This window comes from Lonchura striata, chromosome 3 (genome assembly GCF_046129695.1).
Source record: "Lonchura striata isolate bLonStr1 chromosome 3, bLonStr1.mat, whole genome shotgun sequence".
NCBI classification, from domain to species: domain Eukaryota; kingdom Metazoa; phylum Chordata; class Aves; order Passeriformes; family Estrildidae; genus Lonchura; species Lonchura striata.
Window position 1 is genome coordinate 108,921,576 of NC_134605.1, and position 20,971 is coordinate 108,942,546.

At 41.7% G+C, this 20,971-nt stretch overlaps 1 long non-coding RNA gene across 1 annotated transcript; it reads left to right on the plus strand.

Annotated features, from left to right (window-relative positions):
• The first annotated feature begins 769 nt into the window (after nt 1–769).
• On the plus strand, nt 770–15,398 carry LOC116183508 (uncharacterized). Its single transcript, XR_004148141.2, has 3 exons — nt 770–855; nt 14,110–14,187; nt 15,220–15,398. It is a non-coding gene; the product is annotated as an uncharacterized LOC116183508 (long non-coding RNA).
• The last annotated feature ends 5,573 nt before the right edge of the window (nt 15,399–20,971 follow it).

Below are 20,971 nucleotides of genomic sequence, written 5' to 3' on the forward strand. Positions count from 1 at the left end.
CAGCCAGGGACCATTCCCAGTTGGCAGCCTGGATACAGCTGCTCTGTTTTGGAAAGTGGGAGAGTTTAATGAAAGGATGCAAGCTTTTCTGTGCCAGTTGGCCTCAAGGCCAGAGAATGGTCCAGGCTGCATTTAATATTCTAAAAGAGACACAGCCTCAGGTCTCCTTATCTTTGCCATTAACTTCCTGGGTAGTGAGGGTTTGGCTGTTTACCTATAAAAACGACTTTGTGAAAATGGAGAATGCATTAAGTAATGGTTTCAAAGACTATTTATTATTAATACTGTTCTTTTTAACCTAACAAGTAATTCACAAACTGATCAAGGCTTCCTTGGACAGAGTTTGTGTTCGGAGACATTCACTGATCATTTACAGCAAGAAGCATTCGGCCTCTGGTTTGTTTTCTTTGCTTCCTTTTTGCAGTGGGGACCAGCCAGCTGAGAGATCTGCTTTTGTTTTTCCTGTCCTTGATTTGATGATTGAAGCTTTTCAAACAAAACTACAACACACGGCAAGCATCCACGATGAATTTCTAGATAAATAAACACTTGGGCTGAGGTTATTTTGAAGAACGGCAGTGTCAGTGCCTCCCAACGGCAAATAATAGAGTGAACTGAGCCCAGACATTATTTTTTTTTTTTTTTCTGGAGTTGGAGAACTGCTATCCCTCCTGTTAACCTGTGCCTCTCTGTTTCATGGATTTTCTTGGTGCTTCTGAAACACTGAGAAAGACACAGTTAGGGGTGGCTAAGGGGTCAGTCAGGGTCCACCCTGTGAGAAAGGAGACTCTTTGCATTGCCATGTTGCCCAGAAGTGAGACGAGGGTCACTCCAGGTCTGGCTGCTCGTGGGAAGGTCAGTCTCTTGCAGGGATGTCCATGCCAGGTGACGGCTCAGCCTTTCCAGCTGGGGATGGCTCAGGAGACGCGCTGGAGGCAGGCTTGCGTTGCCTAAGCATAGCTCTTGGCTCCGTTGCTTGCTCATCTGCGGCTTTGCCTTCCCTCACTTGTTTCCTTAGATGAGTTCCTCTGCCTGCTTATTTGTGTTAGGAAAATTATCATTCTTGTATTTCGGTCTGTGTCGCTTCCTCTGGGCCTGTTTTGTTATTGCACAGAGGGATGTCTCTAATGAAGTGGACGGAAGGAGGAGGACTCAGGGCTTATTTTTATCCTATACATAGGAAGTTGGCCAGAACAGGGAAAAACAGCGCAGAAAGCCCTCAGAGCATTCCCACCCCTTGGGGCTGGAGACAGCAATCTCCATAGACCTTGCTCAAATGTTCCACCGCTGCCCAGGGGAATTTTCTCTGCAGTTTTGCTTGTTTGTTTTTGAAAGGAAAAACGTGTGTTGCTTCCTGCCACAGGGCTGGGTCTTGCTGCTCTACCATTGCTGCCATCCAAGTGTCTTTTATTAATGAATTAAACCTCAGACCACCAGAGAGACTAAAAAAAAAAAAAAAAAAAGGGATTTTTCATATGTGTGTTGGTAATGAGACAGCACCTGGTGCCCTGCTGATTGGGCTGGCACTGACATCACACTTCTGTAAAGATGTGAGGGCTGGTCTGAGGAGCCTCAAACCTAAACCAAACAGACAGGATCAGGACAGCAACACAGGGCAGAAATGCAGAAAAATGTCGTGGTTTTGCTGGTACCATGAAGAGAAGGCAATGGATTATCCCAGATGTTGTGGTTTTTTAGTTTCACAGGACAAGAGATGATGTCTTGAAGTTGAAGTGGTGTGGTTTTAGGTTAGACATTAGGAAGAAACTCCTTACTGTGAGGGTGGTGGGGCCCTGGCACAGAGAAGTTGTGGCTGCCCCATCCCTGGAAGTGTCCAAGCCAGGCTGGATGGGCTTGGAGCAAACTGGGATAGTGGAAGGTGTCCCTGCCCATGGCAGGACAGTTTGAACTAGACAATCTTTAAAGTCCATTCCAAACCAAACCATTCTATGATTCTATGATTCTATGATTCTATGATTCTACGATTCTACGATTCTACGATTCTACGATTCTATGATCAGTGTCTACAATTAGATCATGCCATTATCCTAGAAATTTTGGGAAAGTTGAGGCACATGTTTTAAGGCAAGGTATTTGCCTTGCATTCCCATTTTCTTTGTCCCATTTAATCCCCTTTCCAGGACACAGTGGCTGTCTTTTCACTTTTTTTTTTTCCCAGTGGTGATATCCAAGGAGAGGACCAGCAGAGCAGACAGCTGGAGCTCTCCCACGCAACTTCCCTGGCACAGACCGAGCACAGAGGATCTCCCTCCTCTGCTGCTGCTCCTGTCACCCAGCTGGGCTTCAAAAGAGGATGCTCCTCTCCCACGTGCTTCAAAGGGAAACCAGGAGCCACAGAACAATTTACTCCCACTCACAGGGCGAGGGGAAATCCTCTTCTAACAGGGGATCATCCTGTTACAACAAGGATGTCTGGTGATTTATGACATGCTGCTTTAAACCCTCCTTCCCCTCCAAAGAAACACAGGAGACAGCAGAGCTGGAGGGAGATAGGAGAGAGAGCTGACATTGGCAATGCTTGAAATATAGTGTGAGAGCTGGGAAAACCCTTTCTTGCTGTCCTCATTAGCATGACTTAATTAATACTTATAATCTTATCAAGCAGAGTTGCCATGCAGGAGGATGTGCAGGCTGGAAATCAAAGCTTTAATGAATAGATATTTTAAGACCAAAAAGCACCACTGTAGTTTTGTCTGGCTTCCTGTGTAATTGATGCCAGAAACAGACCTTTTCAACAGAAAAAAAAAAAAAAAAAAATTAATAGGAAGGTATTAGTATTGTGATATTTTTGGGTAATAATTTTAACTATCAAAATTTGAGTGGTTTATTTTGCAAAAATCTAGTGTATATGTACTTGATGGCTTTCATTTTCCCTTTCTGCTCTAAATGCTCTGTAAATCCCGAAGATTGTATGCTCTGTAGGGCTTATGCATCAATTTTCTTAATCTTTTATTCTGGCATTGAATCCAAATTTAAAAAGAATATTCTCAACCTGGGATGAAGAAAATTTTCCTTTTTTGATGTCAAAAAGGTAACTTACTCTTGCAACTTACATTAAATACTGCCAAAAATTAATATCTGTGCCATCAGTTCTGTCATTGTCTCTGACATTTTTATAGTTCTCCCTTCCCATTTTCTTTGTGTTAGCCTTGGCCTGGGTCTTGGAAGTGGTGGCACTTCTTAATCTCAAGAATATTTTGATATCTTGAGGTCTGATGTGGCAGTAAGAGAGGTTCTCCTCACAGGAATCAAGAATAGACAGAATAAACTATCATCCATGGAAGCTGAATGGCAGGACAGCTTGAGTCAGGACCCCAAAAAAAAATAAAACAATGATCCATGTATTTCAGATGTGAAGTGGAGAAGAGAAATCCACCTGAGGACGCACAGAGAAGCAAAAGACAAAAAAGATTCAGTCCATGGTGTGGGCAGTGCACCATGGGGCATCCCAGAGGGAGAGTCAGAAGCAGGACAGATTATCCAAATTTCAGTCATAAGTGGACCAACTCATACAAATGTGAGCTTGCCCACATCCAGATCGGATTATTCCACACTCATTCATATTCTAGGTATTTCCAAGCAAGCATCACAGCCTATAGGATCTCATGCTTATTCAAAAATAGCTTTCAAATATAGAGAAAATCATGATTTTATTCCAGATCTAGTCCATCAATCTGAAAGGTTTTTACTCCAGCACCACTGAGATCTGAATTTGCACCAGAATGTCAAGCACAGGCCATTAACAGGAGAGATTTCTCAATGCTAAAGGGAGAGAGAAGTAACTGTGAATTGTAAAGCCACATCCTTACTGGTGGCTATAAATTTGGGTAAACCTCCTCCCCCAGTGATCTGGATTCTCACATGCTGTCTCATCAGGCCATTTCCCTCTCACTTGTGAAATATATTACAGTAGCCAAATTACCAAATGACCTCAATAAATTCAGTCATTCTGCTCTAAGAGAAGATACCATGCTGTGGAGAACAGAGTGAGAATGTTTTTTTTTTCTCTCCAGACTTGCAATTGTTCCCATTGTGTGTTAATTTTATTGGCAGGTGATTTTTTTCCCCCCTTGCTTGGCCCCAGTTTGAATTTTTTCATTCTGCTTCCCCTGCAAATGCCTTTTCCAATCACTATATTTTAGCTCATATCAACGAAGTCTGTGTGGGGGAAGAGAATAAAGCAGGACAGATCCTCATCTGGTTTATATCTGCCTTGTTAACACATTCCAAGAACCTCTCTGCTGCTCTGCCCAGCTCAATGCTATGAACACTGGGCATAATCCTACCTTATATTTTTGTAGACAGACTTGCTGATTTGTTTGTGCATGGAAGAAATTCCCCCCTAAGTTATTAGAGGAAAAGCTGAATTTAAATTTGTTGTTGACTATTTTGGTTTTTTGGGTTTTTTTGTTTGTTTGGTATAGTTTGGTTTGGTTTGGTTTGATTTGTTTTGGGTTTTTTTTTTTTTTTTTTTTTTTTTTTTTTTTTTTTTTGTAAGATAATAATAAAATCATAGAATGGTTTGCATTTGAAGTGACCTCAAAATCATCTGGTTCCAACCCCCATGCTATGGGCAGGGACATCTTTCCCTAGAAGTGTCTAATCTGAAAAAATAAAATATTTATTTTTTACACAGATTCAATTTTACACAGATTAAAAATCAGCCCATCTTCACCTAAAATTTAGCAAACGCTTTTCATTTTCCTGGTGTCTTGACTCAGTGCTCTCAGCAAAGAGCCTGGGGCAATGGCATCTGAGAGGCTCCCAACAGCACCAGAAGTTCAAACCTCTCTGGGCAAAATGTCCTTAAGTTCCCTGAGAAAAGTCTCAGAATGGCAGCAGGGGCAGAAAATGGATAAGAAAATCCCTACTTCAAGTCCCCAAGCTTGTGGGGTTTCTTATGACACTTTCTGAATTTTAATGTAGCTTCTCTGTGAGCAAGCAGAAAGGACTAAAGGTTTGTTTCAATATCCATCCAGACAGCTCCAACTTTCCTGAGGAAACAGGTGCACAAACCCTGTGCTGGCTGAGAACAGAGGAGGTACAATTTCCATGAAAGAAACAAGCCAAAAAACTGTTAATGAAAATGAAATTAGTTAATTTTATAATCAACTCCTAAGCAGCCAAAAAAAAAAAAAAAAAAAAAGAAAACAAAACCAAATCATCAACCACGAGTAGCATCTGTAAAAATCACTGGATTATAGAATCATGGAACGGTTTGTGTTGGAAGAGACCTTAAAGATCTTCCGGCTCCATCCATCACTGCTCTGGTTCAGCGGCAGGTGAATCACCCCCATGCCTGGAGCTCCCTCGCCAGTGAACCAAGTTAAACATGAACATCTGCTCTGAACTGCTTGGGGATTCTGCTCCTGAAGCAGCTGCAGCAAGACTGACATTTGCTGTTGGGCGATGCTCTCACACCATTCTCAAATGGTCCAAATGCCAAAAGGACACGATGAGGAACCACTACCATAGGAGCTGGAGAGGACCTCAGCCCTGGGTGTCCCTGTGAGCAGGGAGGGTCAGAGCAGGGCCCAGGCTCTGCTCTGGGACCAGCAATGGCACCAGAGGAACGGGCAGGGACTGATCCCAGTGAGTTCCACCTGGACAGAAGAACTGGAGGCAGAACTTTCCTGTGCAGTGACCAAACATTGAACAGAGACCAGAGAGACTATGGAGTCTCCCTCACTGGAGATACTCCAGAAATGTCTGGATGCACTCTGGGATGACCCTGCTTGAGCAGGGAAGCGGGACCAGGTGATCAACTTTGGTCCCTTCCAATCTGACCCATTCTGTTAATCTGTGATGATTTTTAAAATACTCTGAGAAGACAAAAGGCAAACTGGGAATACAGACACTTGTATTCTGCCTGTGCTGCTGTGACAAAGAAAGAAAAATTCACTGATGTAGGATTCCTCAGAGTTGTTTCACCTTGAATTGTCACAGTTAAAAGAGTGGTGTTTTCCCTTTTTCTTCTCTCTTATGGCATCTAAAGGTTAGGAGGAAATGGGATAAAACAGTAATAGAAATTTAAAGCATTGCTTAAAAGACAAATCCTTTCATAATGCCCTTAAAATCTAGTGATTGCAAGCATTGCAGGAAAGGGTAATATCTGCTCTTCACTGATTTCATCTGATAAAGTTGTGGGGAGAGAGAAAAAGTGCTTTGGGGCAAATGAGTCTCTCCAATCTCTGTAGATTATGAAATGTCATTGTTCCCTGATTTACCTCATGAAACATAAACTTCACTAAACATGGTACATTAACGACAAGGTGTGCAAATGTGCCTTTTCAACCCCGAAACAGAGTTGCTTCTGTTCCAGACAGAACTACCTCTTTGGACCCAAGATGACAAATAATTCAAATTTAAACATATGTAGTTGTTTGTAGGCCCCAAGACACTTCATGGCAAATTTGCTGCAGCTCCTTTTCTCAATGTCCCCATACAAGTAGGACCCAAATATCAATGCCAGGAACAAGAGAGGAGATAGTTATTTACAGTCTGGGGATGAAGCCACAGTGACTTTTATATCTACACAGAGATATGTATATATGTATGTGTATATAAATATATATAGATATAGATATAGATATATAAATTAGGAACCCTGAAACTTAAATCCATATGCAGGAAAGCCTGCAAACAGACAGAAAGCTGAAGATACTTTGGAAGAAAAAAACTATTGCTGCTAGCCAGTGTGAATGCAAACTGCATATAGGGTTATTATCTGATGGGGGGTTTTCAGGTGGTTAGTTTTCATCTAAATGGAAGTCAGGTGTGTTTCAGTAGGCTTTTTTTTTTTTTTCTTTTAATGCATCAAAGTATTTTTTTCAACAGAAAAGGACTGGTTTTCCAACCAGTATTGAAATTTTTAATTCAATCTGAAATTTTGTTTATTTTAGGCAAAAAAAAGTAAAAACCAACCATGGAAACATTCTTACTAAACATTCTGGCTTTAGATCAAAACCATTTTTGAGATTTTTTCAAATTAAATATTTCCCTTTAACACTTCAGTTTTAAAAAGAACCTGCTTATTTAGCTGAGAGTTTTTAATTTGGAAGGAAGAAAATACTAAAATGTAATAAGAAGAATCAAGTTAGAAAACTTTTGAGAGGAAAACAAACAAAAAGAGGCATATGTTAAAATGATGATATCATCAATTAGAAATAATTGCCATATTTTGATCAATCAGTAGAATGTCTGGCCACATCTGACAGGGGTAGCAGTGCTGTGTAGGTGGCTCCAGGATCTGCACTGTGCTTGGGAAAATTTGCACTGCCAATAAAACCAGCCATGAGTTGTTCCTTTCCTACCTTCCCATATGCTGGGCTCATTAATGGAACATCAAATCTACAAATGTGGACATAAAGTCAGCCTATACATGCCTAACTTCTGATATGAGCATCCGACCACTGCTTGGGGGCTGTGTTTGAAAAGCAGGGCCACGTCCTGAGGGCTGTAAATCCATTCTTTCTTGACAGAAGACAAATCTCAGTGGGATTCTTTTTTTTTTTCCCTTTTCCACAAAAGAGTCTTGTGTTCTGCATTGCAAGCCTGAGTTGCAGCAGGGAGGGGGAAGCTGCAAATCCAGCTCGAGGCTTGAAAGATTTCCACTGTCATTGCTGGAGCTCTGCGGAGTCAGAGCCCCTCGGTGCCAAGAACAAACACATCATCACCACCGTGTAATGCAAACACGATGCTCGTGTAATCTGCTGTGGGACACTGGGAATCTGTCTCCTGGGAGGGGAGGCAGGCAGGGAAAGCCCTGGAAATCTTTTTTGGTGACTAAAACCATGCTTTATTGCAAAGCGCGTAAAGGGCTGTCTCTCCTTTCCAGGCTGACTTCCCACCTGCAGTGCGTTGCTGATTTAATAAGGGCTGAAAGGGATTATCAAGTTGTGAAGTTGTTTGCATCCTACTGGGCTGTAATGAATGAAGGGTTTTGTTCAGCTCAGCCTGACTGAATGCTTCTTGGAGTGATCAGAGCTGGGGAAAGGCTGTAAGGGACCGGCGTTCTTGGTACATGGTTAATGTTAGAACATTAGATGGCAAAATGGTGGGTGCATAAACTCCTTGTTAGCTTTGAAACTTCTGTTCCTATCCCAACCCTTGCCTTGGGCTAAGTCCTTGCAGTGTTTTTTTTGGGTTTTTTTAAGTCTGCCTTGGTAGTTCAGCGATCAGTCTCTTCAGCTTCTGTAATTCATGAGAAATTGGAAAGTTCCCTTACAGGTTTCTGCCTTCACCATACTCCTGTAACTCTGCCCAGGTTGCCTCACCCTTGGGGAGATTGTATCAATTGCAGTTCTGCTCACAAAACTAATTACAAGAAAGATGCTCATTCCCTGCCAATTCCCTGCAAGTCACTTTCATTCCCTGCTGAGAAGGACAAAGAGTGCCACAGGCTGAAGTAAAAGCCTCTTAATGCATCTCATTTTCAACCCAATAAAAGAGCAGAGCACCTTCACCCAATTAGCAGACACCAAACCCTCCTGTCCCTTTGGAGGCAGAGCTATCTGAGTGACAAGCATTTAAAACTCACTTCTTTCATCTTTCAGGTGTTTCTATGGATTTGGCACCTGCATCAGGAGCAGGACTTGGTCCTCTCCTAGACACCTTCTCTCCCTCTGGAGAGGTCAGGCTGCCCTGTTAGAATCCTCTGCTCATAGTGTAGGTGAGTTTTGCTTCCTATCTCTCTCCCAGCAGACTGTAGCTGTTCCAGTCCCTCTCGTGTTTCCTGTGCACCACTGGACTTTGTGAGGAGATGTTGACCCAAAAGATGAGGCTTCCTTTTGGCCATTCTCTGTGACAGAGCTCATGCAGACACAGTGGTACAAAGTGAGCTTTACCAGGTGAGGAGAAGATGCAGAGCCCCAGATTTCCTCATCTAAAAGAGGCTTGCAAGGGGAAGCTCTCCCAGTCTTCATGCTCTTACTTGAAATTTCCTTCACAATGTATAATCCACCATTCAAGAGTCTAGCTAATTCCAGATCAGCCAATAACAGAAGTTTGGTGTTTTCCTAAACTTTCCCTGTACTTCAAGAAAATAACAAATGTAGCCATCTATGTAATATCTGTAGTTCTTATCTTTATACCCCCATATTTTTTCTATTCATGTTTTTCCACTGCCTCCCTCTACCAGCTCTCTTAGTCAGATATTTTCTCCTTTCCTTTTCCCACTCCTGCCTGTGAGCCCTTCTTCATTCCAGCAGATAATTTTTGGAGAAGGAGCTCAACAAATTTAATCAAATAAATGTCTTCCCAATCCAATCTTTGTCTCCCAAGTCAGCCAGCATGTCTTTCCATACTGCTTCTGCAGGTAACAGAAACTCTTCTGAGGGCTGATGTGTTATCCTTAACCCACACTCCTCCTCTGAAACCTTCAGAAGAGCCTGAATCTGCTCCTTGGAAGCCCAGGAAGCATTGTTAAGCTGTCTGGCAAACAGATGACCCTGAAAGTGGTATGGCTGTATCATAAAGACATTGCCTTCTCCTATTTCAGGTACTGCCTAAGGGCTCATTTCTCTTGTGGTGTTGTAAGAAATGTGTGTAACTGCTACAGGAAGACAAAGAAAAGTCAGGAGTTCATGGTGGCTTTGGGACTCTCTAGTCAAAAACAAAAGCAAAGGGCTACCCAGGTCAGATTATCTATATCATAGGAGCATAAATAGCTGCAGTGGGAAGCAAGAGGTCTCCTCAGAGTAGGGCCAGACATGAGGTAAGACAAGATCTCACAAGGTTTCATATTAGAAAAGCTCCATGTTTCAGGTGCTCCTCTTGGAGGAAGATGATGAAGAAGAAGGAAGCATATGCAGTTCCCACTGCAATTCCCAGCTCCTATTTGTTGGAAATATAGAAAAATAGGCAGGTGGGGTGGGATGGGGTAGCTTTCCTGTAGGTATGGGGTCCACAATGAAGTCCAGGCTTCTTTGGCTGCAAGTAGCTGAGATACTCAGGTGGAAAGGTCACCACTCAGGGTGTTACTGACGGTGCTCAGAGTTGGCCTGATGGATTTTCATCCCATTCCAGGACCAGCTGCTCTGCAAAGTCAGGGGTAACACTAACTAACATAGACTGAGCTTTCCTTGACATTCATCTGCATGAAGAGGTCCTGTTGTAGAGCGAGCTGGTTTCTAAGCAGCCAGTTCTTCCCTCCCCCAGAACAAATCCTGACTCATGTTTACCAGCTGGAGAAAACATGACCAAATATTGAAAAAAGAAAAAAGAGAGATCTGCTTTGAGCATTAAAATTCATTGCTGAAAGACTAGAAACTACTGTTGGGCCTGCCAAACAATTTAATTGTCGACTTATGTAAGAAAGGCTCTTTTTCAGTCCCTGTTTGCATTCACCAGGGGGTTCATAAAACAATTATAAGAATCTAGTGATAATCTTCTTTCAGCCTTTATATTCCAGGCAGCCCAAAATGTCAATCCAGTTGATGATTGCTCCTGTGTGAGGTCACTGAGCCACTGACTGGCTCTCTGACTTTATTATTATTAATTGTTTTTATTAGTTACTGCTACTATATGGCATGTGGGTCACTCACCCTGTCCCCAGCCCTTAATAGCTCCATTGTATTGTCCTGATCAAAGCTGGTCCTTTCTGTGTCTCTTTCATGTGATCTTCAAAGTCATCTTTGGATGACTTTAGATGGACTGAAAAATAAAAATCTCAAAGGCATCTTTAGGCTGAATCAAAAACTGACAGCCCCAAGTTTTTGATAATTCAAATATTAATATCTTATGGTGTTAGACTGTCATCTTGTGAACAATCTAAGACAGTCATGAGACAACCACAGACCCTGGCTGGAAGCAATTCAATGGACTCTCCCCATCTCACTGAGGGGCTCAAAGCCAGTGAATGACAGATCCTACTACTTCAGGTTGGCTTGAAATCATTACACACACAGGATATGAAATTATACACTTTAGTGATAGCTGATTGCTGAAAACCCTGCCTTGTGTGTGAATAAAAAATAAGACTTTATGACTGGTTTATATTATTTTCTTTCAACCTTCATACTGCTTGAATGCAAGTCATATTCCATACAATATCCCTGTCACTTTAGAGGCAAACTGCTGGAGATCAAACCTTTACACAAAATATTGGTTTAGACCTGAAACTGGAAAGGTACAGCTCTTACAGGACAGTGCAATATTTCATGCTTTGATTTTGAAAAGTGACATCTCTATAATGCTACAATTTGCTAAATAACTAAAGCACACTAAAGTCTTGAAGACCAGGTCAATCTAGAAATCCTGAGGTCTCAACTGAAGCATGTGCTTAAATATTTTATAAATGTGGTGCTCTGCCTGGCCTCCAAGTTGGTGCTGGTATGAAATTCATGCCACAGAGACAAAGCAGTCAGCATTCTTCCCCACAGTCTTGTGCACCTGACTTGTAGGCAGCACTGTATCAAAATGGGTTGAGGCTAAATTTCTACACCACTCTCCTTTAAATCCAGTGTAATAACACTGGATTAGAAGAAAGGGATTCAACAAAGGAGACCAGATAACAGGAAAAGTCAGATAAAATTTCATTTTTATCCTGTGGATTGTCCTTTCAGTATAAGTCTGGATATAAATATGAGTATCACATGGGATTTAATTATGTCAGAAGAAATAAAATAAACTTAATTAAAAATACGAGTCAGGCTAGACTAGAGGACAAAGTCTGGAATTTAGGGCTTTTTGTCTGAAGAAAAAATTAGCCTGGAAAATAAAAAAAAAATATTTCATATCAAGAAACTGGCAGAACATTCAATCACTCATTGCTTCCAACATCAAAAAAAAAATTCCTCTGATGTGGGAGAGGAGTAGTTTATACTTTTTATGTAGTGGTGAGAGAATATGGCTTAATACAGTGGTAATAGGATAAGCTGCTGGAAGCTTTTCCATAGGAACCATCAACATGGAATGGAGTTTCCCCCTCTGCTAGTGAGATTGGGCCCATATTTTAAGGGTATCTTTGCCAGAGGCCTGCACACATTGTAAGTTGAACAGAACTAATGTTTTTGGCTTCTAACTTTTCTCTCAAACTTAATACTGGTCAATTTGTGAGGTGTCCTGGCAATAACAACAAAATAACACCAAACAACATTAAATATGATTTTGTCATGTTTTCATATAAAGCAGAATAAAGCACAAGGAGGGAGGTGGCACAGGGATGTCGAACGACACTCTAAAAGTGATGCAGAGCTTTTACATAAGAGTACAGGACACTGAACTCTCTTCTACACTCCAGATTTCTGATTTAGGTGCCTAAACTCCAGCTGAGTTCAGTGAGAGTTGAGCTACTTAAATCCCTCTATGAACTGGATGCCAAGTTATCACCTTATGGCTTAGATGAATTAGGTATTTTAGTGTTCCTGACAAGGGTTCCAAATTGGCTTTTTTTTTTTTTTTGCTGATCTCACTGGAGGTCCAGGAATGGCTGAACCTAGAGACAGGAGCAACTGGCAGCTGTAACTTGGAGACTGGGATTTCACAGGGCTGGAACAAAGGCGCTGTAGAGCATCATCTTCTGGTTAGGATTTGGCAGATTTAAGGACTGTGGAAAGAGGTGTTTTCAATAACTGAGCAGAATCGCTAACATAGGCTTTACACATTGCAGCTCAAGGATCAATTTGGTTTTGGCCTTTGCCAAAGCTACTTCTTAACAACTGATTTGAAAACTGCAAAGATGAACTGTCTTTTTTGCTCCCTATGGGGCAACCACACTTTGACATTGTGGTTCCTAAATGACCAGCAAATAATTTTGTATGCTGGAAATGAAGGAAGGGAAGGAAAGAAAATAAAAGATTCAATCTTTTCTTTTCCTCCCCCTAAGTTAATGAATTTTTTATAAATGTGTAAGCATGTCACTATTCCAAGCCACATCAAATCAACTTTTAAAATCTGTATTTAAAAAACAGGAATGTGTATAATATGAATGGCTTAAGGAATAAAATGCAAAAAGATGTTGATGATGCTGGATTAGCAGCCAGCTGGAGGATTAAAAAAGATGAAGAGAAGAACAAAAAGGCCCATGTTTCACTAGCCAAGTCAACAGCCGTGTTTTTTCAATCGCCCCTCATTATGGAAAAGTGTACTCAGGTTGTCCTAGAATCAGAGTTCACTGTTTTTAAGGAGTCACATCAGGAAAAAAAACTCTTGATGCAATGCAGAGTGTATGACATGGAACATCTGGACACCAAACTACTGGAGCTGCCATTTTTGCAGAGGAATGGCTCCGAGGATGAATTGGAATGAGCTGTAACAAATATGGGATTTTGCTGGCAGCTTTATTTTATTTAAATGCATCCCTGGCTTTTGAGATATTTCTTTGTTTTGGATAATATTTAAACATGTCAAAAATCCTCTCTCCTTCCTGCCCTTCATTACACATGACAGGGAGTGGATTGCTCTGGCCATCTGTAGATGGGAATGAATGGAGCTACATCTGGATGGGCCAGGGATCACATGAACGCTCACAGTAAGCCCCAAGCAGTTAACTTGAAACCTGTCTTTTCCCGAGTGAGCCAAGACACTATCACAATTTTTGCCAGGATTGTGTGAAGCAGTGTTGGAGCTTTGCAGCTAAACGTGTCCAGAGCCTGTTTGGGGGCCCTCTCTAAAGTTAAGCACCTCTGCCAATCCTGCATGTGCCTAGGAGTTGTGTTTGATAATAACATCTGGCATTTATTGTGTGACATCTTGTGCTTATGAAGCCATTCCCAAGGCTCCCCTGCAGCCCAACTGTGGAAAGCTTCAAGGGAGAATACAAAAGCACATGTGGCAAAGTTTGGAAGAGGGGAACACTAATAAAGGAGCAGACAACCTGTAGGTCCAGACATACACACGGCTTGTGCCAAAGCCATGCCATGCTGGCAAGGCCTGAAACTCAGCCTGGGCAGAAGCAGGGCAAAGCCTGGGATTCTGAAGCTGCTGCCATTGATGCTAAGCCCTGTCCTCAGGGGCTGGTGAGAGGATAATCTGTGCATCTTGGGGACATGATTTAGTGGTGAATGTGATGGTGCTGGGTTAATGATTAGGCTCAAAGATCTTAGAGAACTTTTACAACCATAATGGGTCTATGTTTCTCTGATTCAGTGATGACTGGGAACCCACCCCCATCCCCTGCCTGTGAGCTGCTGCTGGAGGTCTCTCCCCCATGGCTCCCTTTTTCAGGTATGTGTTCCATAGCTGTCAGCCATATCTCCTCTCCCTCTCCCTCTCCCTCTCCCTCTCCTCTCCTTTCATTCCCTTTTCTTCTATTGTCCTTAGTGGCCCTTAGGCTGTAGGATTTATGGTGTGTGCCTCTGAAAGTAAGGGCTGACCACATGAGACACTGACCCATCAGCCTGAACTGACCTGGCTTGTGAACATCATCCCTTTTTCCACACCTGAACACATAGACTTTGACTCATCAGGTGAGCCTGTTTAGGGAGGTGCCAATTGGTTGTAAATGCTGATTTTCATTTAGTGTTTTTTTTTTTTTTCTTCTGCAGTGAGCTCCAGGCAGGCTCAGCTTGCAGCATTTATGCTTAATTTCCCTCTTATTGAGTGGGCAGCAGTGCCCCTCATTGCAGCAGAGGGGGCTGGCAAGCCCTTGCTGGTGCCCTGACTCGTGGTTTACACACCTTTGATCTTGTCCTGAGCTGATTTTCACCAAAGGAGAGGAAGCTCATTGCTCAGCATAGGTCAGACTTGACTTCCAAACAGCACCATGATGGCCAGAAGAGCGGGTGGGTACCATGGCCAAGGTTCTGATGGCAGCAGCGCGACCCACAGCGAGCGAGCCACTGACGGACAGTGGGACGGGTGGAGTCAGCCAGCACTGACTGCTATGGGGAAAGATCAGCACTTCCAAAAGGGTTTTGATCACTGCTAAAACTGCCCAGTGCTGAGTCATGGCTGTGCTGGAAGTACCTGGAGATCTGAGCATCCAGTTGCTCAGAGTTGCTGCTTTTGGGGGCCTTGCTAGGGGCTTACCCATCGTGGCAGACCTATGTGCCACAGCTCTCTGGCTTCTCACTGCTCTTATCTGCATCCTGTCTAGCATCCACAGCTATTCCTGAGTCAGGAAAATTTCTGAATGCAAAGATTGCACAGCAAGGGTTTTACAAAAGAAAAATTAAAAAGAAAAATCTGAACTCTTCCTTTGCTGAGGCCAAGCTGTTGTCAGCCTCAAGAAAGTGTTTTCTCTTTGTGTTTGAACAGTTTTGCAGATTTATTTCCCTTCCCCTTCTTGGATGAAGGTTGCAAGGATTTCCACAAAATATGTTTGGAGGAACCAAGCCTTCAATAGCAGCAGTTTTCAGTCAGAGTGTTGGAATGATCAATAACTCGGCACCGACTGATCTCAGAGTCTGAGGATGTCTATGAGGCACAAGCAGCTCTTTTAGGTAAGCTGGAGCAAGTGAGTAAATCCAGTAGCTCTGAAGCCAAACCCAAAAGTGGATGCAAAATCTAATGGGGAGCCAGTGCTGTGATTTTCAGTACAAGGGTGATGTAATGATTGAGTACAGTTCAAGTAAGTAATCTACTCATCTGTTCACAATTTTGAGTTATGGCTGATGCAGTCACTGCCTGTGAGCCAGCAAAAAGAGAGTGAGAATTACACTTAGTGAGTCGGGCCAAAGGCAGGGATGGCATCAGCGTGGGGATGGGGTGGGAGTGGGGCTGCACAATTTAAATTGTGACTTGGGGTCTAGCCTGAGCCTGAAATTTTGGGGGCAGTTGGGATCTGAACAAACAATGGTGGATGGATGGTGCACTGAGAGGTCGAGACACCCACATCTGATCACTGCCCCAAAGAAGAGGACAGGCACCACTCCTGAGCACAAGTACCAAATCTGAATCCGTACCACCCAGGACAGTGACTTTGAACACATACTCATCTGCGGTGTTTGAATTCCACTTAAGAAAATTTAGAGCCATCCAGGGCCTGACCTTTAGCAAACCACAAAGGCAATCCATAAACCACAGGTCTGGAATCAGCTTGAGAGGACAAGTAATTCCAACATATTAGCACAGGTTTTCAAGGCAGCTGGTAACCAGGGATCTTACAAACGGGAGACACACCAGTAGCACTTCTGTGAGATCTGAGAGTGTGAAGCTGGATTCGGTCAGGGCTCCACTGAGATCATCACCCAAAAAGGGGAATAACACAGCACGACATTTAATAATAGTAAGTGGCTGACTTCACCGACAGGCGGAAGCAAAATATTTATAAGTGTCAGAAATCGTAAAAATATGACATGATTCATCCTAAAGCAAACAGTTGTTCATGTGAATCTAAGAGCAGAAGATACATGGAAAGTCCCAAGATGAGACCATCTCCAGAATGATGTTTTTTGGGCAAAAATCACATATTGCAAGCTAAGCAATGTAGGACTTAGACAGCTGAAGACCTATTGGGACTGGGATACTAAAGAATGCACTGGTAACTGGTAAAATAAATCTCTCCCCTCATTGCCAGAACAGATATTTTTGACAACATGAATGCAATCCCCATACAGTATACAACTAACTATGGAAAATCTTTGGGCATTGAACAAAACGGCAACAAATAATCCATAGTAATTTCTATCAAACCTTCTCCATTGGGAGTTATATTTTCCCCTCTCTGAGTTCTAAGCTGACTGCAAAGAATAAGAAGATAAACAAGTATCTCTTGAAATTTCTGTACAGAAACACTATGGTTCAAAATATTTTGACTTTTTTTGCCAAATAGAGTCATGCACAACTCAGCCCTGTCTGAGGCAGCTTCCTTTCTTTCATGGGAGAAATGATGCATCACACCTTCTGAATGCCTGTCTGGTGACCTCTTATTCATGCCAGGGAGGAAGTGATTTCTCAAAGCTGCAATGTGTTTCTAATGATCTTTAGTGTTTGCTGTAGCTACTTTATCTGGCTCATCAGAAAATTATCTGTGTCTTCATCTCACAGTTATTCAGTGAAATTATTATTTTAAATATTGTGAGTTTTTCATCATATCTTAAGGGTATATTTTAAGGGTGTTTCAGTCAATACATATAAGACCAGCTGAGGTATTTATCCCATAACCGAGTTCAACAGAAATAATAATATTCCTGAAAACCATCTTGATTGTTTTGCAAATGTTATTCCTCTCTGCCATGTGTTTTTTTTGTATTTCTGAAAACCTTCTAGGAACAATAATTTTCATCTATGTGTCCAATTATTTGCATTAAGACACCCACAAGTACCCTGTTTACTCCTGCTTTCCGAAGGGTTTGTATCTCACATTGGTTGACTTTTAATCTCAATGGCACTGAGGGTGCATGTAAGCTAACCCTGCATTAGACATCAGAAAATCCACATTACAACAAACCAGTGATGTGCGATGCAGGTTTGCTGATGTCTTCCACATCAGGAATTCTGGCTGAAGCCTCTGCACATTTGGCATTTCTGCACCTACTGTCCCCTACATGGAGTCTCAGGTATCTAATAAAAACTGGGCTCACAGTGAATTCTTTTCTTCTCTGGAAGAATTAAGAAGCCTTTCCTTCTCACTTAGCCATCTATTTTTATTTTTTAAAACTTCAAGAATATAATACATCTAAGACCTCTAATTTGTTATAGTTTGATTGCAATGGTTAAAACCCCTCAATGTGAAGATTGTCAGTAGGGAAACACAGACAATGACTCAGTGTGTCTGACTGAGACTCTTCCCACAAGGGATGATTGTTTTTGTCTGAGGAAGACTCTCATGGCATAAGTTATGACATTTTGCAGCCTGCTGAGCCCAAATCTGGAAGGTTTGTATGGAAATTGCAGGTACCTGTATCCAAGCCCCAGTTTGAGCTAGAGACTCACACAAAGTGCTGCCTTGCACTTTCAGATTTTTGGTGTCTGAAATGTGGCAGCCCTTGCCCCTTTTTGCCAACTAAATGAATTTTAACCCCTCTAAAATCTTTGATTTTTTCCTAATTCCCATTATGAAAACTCTGGATATTCTGTTTATCATGCTGTATTCTTGGTCTCACTGCAATTGGCTCCTCATCCAGAGCCTAAGGAAAAAAAAAGTTTAAAAGAGCCGCTGAATCTCTTAGGGATTGAATCTTCCCTGTTCTGACATAAACCAGGAGTAACTCTGTTCAACGTCAGTTTCAAAGAGTTTTTGGTAAGAACATGCAATCTAAAAATACCAGGGTTGGAGATAAACATGGACAGCTTTTAATTGGGATCAGGATGGAGTAGCTGAGGCCACTCTAGTAGTGCAGAGGAGGAGGAGGTTTAAGACTCCAGCTTGTCCACTTGATGTGATCTGGAACTTTATTATATCACCTGGGATCAAATACATCCCTGATATTTTCATCTGTCCTCTCTAGGTGTTTATACTTTATTCATTCCCATGATCTGAGTGTTAATAGTGTGACTCCTGTGAGTTCTGTTTCCTTCAGGAGCAAATCTGGGCTGCTTGTCTTTCCCTGGAGACAGATGGGTTGAAGTTCACTATTTCATGTGCCAAATAGCACCTTGATGAAACAATACTTATATAAAAAGAAAAGTCCCTTTTTCTTTTACAGTCTACTTAAACAGAGGATAATTTTTGAAAGAGTAACACTGGTAGAACAGTGTTGCTCTACCAGGTTTGTGCAGTCCAGCTCCTCCAAGCACTTTCCCTGAGTGTCATCTGGGATCTGGTTGGTAAGCTTGAATTATGCCTTGGAGAAAGGGAACTATGTTACTTTTCAGGCATTGGTTACTTTGATCTTTCTCAATATTTAAATCTTGGTCCTGTCATATTTGAGTGACATTTTCAGGAGCTTTTTGGCTCAAGAGAATCAGCTATATTGAGAATTGTCTCTCCCTTCTTCTCCAGAAACCCCATTGAAAGAAAACCCTAATTTCCCTACAGCAAACCTCACTGTTATCACGTTATTCATTGTTCTGCTTCAGGGTGACCAAAAAACAAGTCGGAGGCAAATCTGACTAATCTCTCCTGGAACTGTGAAACCAATGAAAAAAAAAATCTCTTGGGTACAATTCCAGCATTGTACCCAAGGGCCAGCCACAGATTTCAAAAGTGCCTTCAGAGCTACCCAAAGGTTGTGTAGCAGTCATTAACGTCACTGATATTGTCGCCTGAAATAGTTGCTTTATGCGGCAGCAGACAAAGAATTCCTTCTTATCCCATTGTTTTCAGAGCTTCTGTGTTTGGGACGTTCCAGGACTGCTGTAAATTGGTTCAATTCAACTCACTAAATGTTCAGAGAGCATTTCTCTAATCCTGTCCAGATGAGCTGTGTATTCCAAGAGGTTTCTATTTTGGGATGCAGGCTTCTGCCTATATGCTACTGTTGGGCTCAAGTTCATTCAGAGGAATCCTATTAGTAGCTATGCAGATGTATTTCATTGCTTCTGCAGAATGTGAGCTGAAATAATTTGGTTTTTGCTGATTGTTTTTCCTGAGTGGGGGCTGGGAGGGAATCAATGTCTTTTCTTTGCATTTTTTTTCACAAACTGGAGTTCCATTCAGATTAATCTGGGCTTGATTTTCATTTGTTTTCCATAGGGGTTGCTTCCTGCTCCTGCCAATTTAATTCAGTGGGAATTTATTTTATCCCCAGTTCTTTAACAGCACCTTACTGGGACTCCAGAAAGATTGAAAATTCTTTGTGTTCACAGGGAAACACACTGGGTTCATGATCAATTACAATCACTAAATGCAAACTGAATGCAACTCAAATGGAAATATCACACAGAAGTTTATTTGATCAACATGCTCTAAAACAATACCTGCCCCCATATGTGTATATAGCATCACTGGTTTCCTTTCATAAGCCGAGTTCTTTTCAAAATTTTAGCTAAATTTATTCTTAATGTTAGAGGAAAAAAATATTTTTAGGCTATCTTTAAAAAAAAAATTCAAGCAAGTTTTTTGTTAAACATCCAGTAGACTTGGTCTGTGAAGCAAAGATTTGAAGTGGGAGGTGTGGGATTCTCTGAAGTCAGTTTGGATTTGGCAGTTCTAGAGAAAATCCATCCAGATCTGGCAAATGTCTCAGAACATCTCATCTAAGGGCTGCTTATTAGGATTGAATCAGTTGATTTTCCCAGAGGGCCTCTGCATTTACCATCATCCAGCTCAGAATTAGAGTGGAAACCCTGATTTTCTCACCTCCCATGTGGATTAATTTCAGTGGCATGTGGAGTAGCTGAAAGACTGTAATTATGATGCTCTAATTACTCACCATCCCAGCATCATACAGAGCACAGAAGGAAGCAGTCTCACAGTAATTCTCCTTAATCTGATGGTGAGGATTCTGCCAACATAATGAAGGAAGAGACTGGAAGGAGAACTTGCAGAGAGTGTGGAAAATTTGTGTGGTGTCCAGTGGAGCTCCAGACTTTGAGATAGGAGTGGCAACCAGAAAAGGTGAGGGTGACAGGAGTGAGAAGTCTGATGGCATCTGTGGAAGGCTCTACGCTTGGTGTTGCAGAGGAGAAAAAGGTCTGTAGTGGTCTTCAACTCTCCCTGGATTATTCAGGCTGCTCCTACTGATTGGTTTCCTCTGATGTTCAACATCAGGCTTTATTTATTTCCAGGTCAGGGAAATAAATACTTCACTAAACACTAAACACTAAATACTTCACAGCCTGTAGAACCTTCCATGGCATCCATCACACTGGTACCCACATATTTATTTAACATTAAAGTATTTTATGATACTTTACATTGATCCTTTGAAGAGAATGAAGGTAAAATCTGCCTCAAATTAGACCATCATTTCAGATGCCCATTTACTGATACCGGTGGCCTGGTTTAGAAGGGATTGCAGGATGTCAATTTAAGTTTAAATTAATCAAATTGAAACAATAAAATAATTTCATCAGCTTCAGAAAATCTCTTAAAGTTTTGAGGAGTCAATAATAGTTTTGGGTACTTTTGAAGTTACTCAAATTTTATTTTATATCCTTTTACTACATAAAAAATTACAAAATA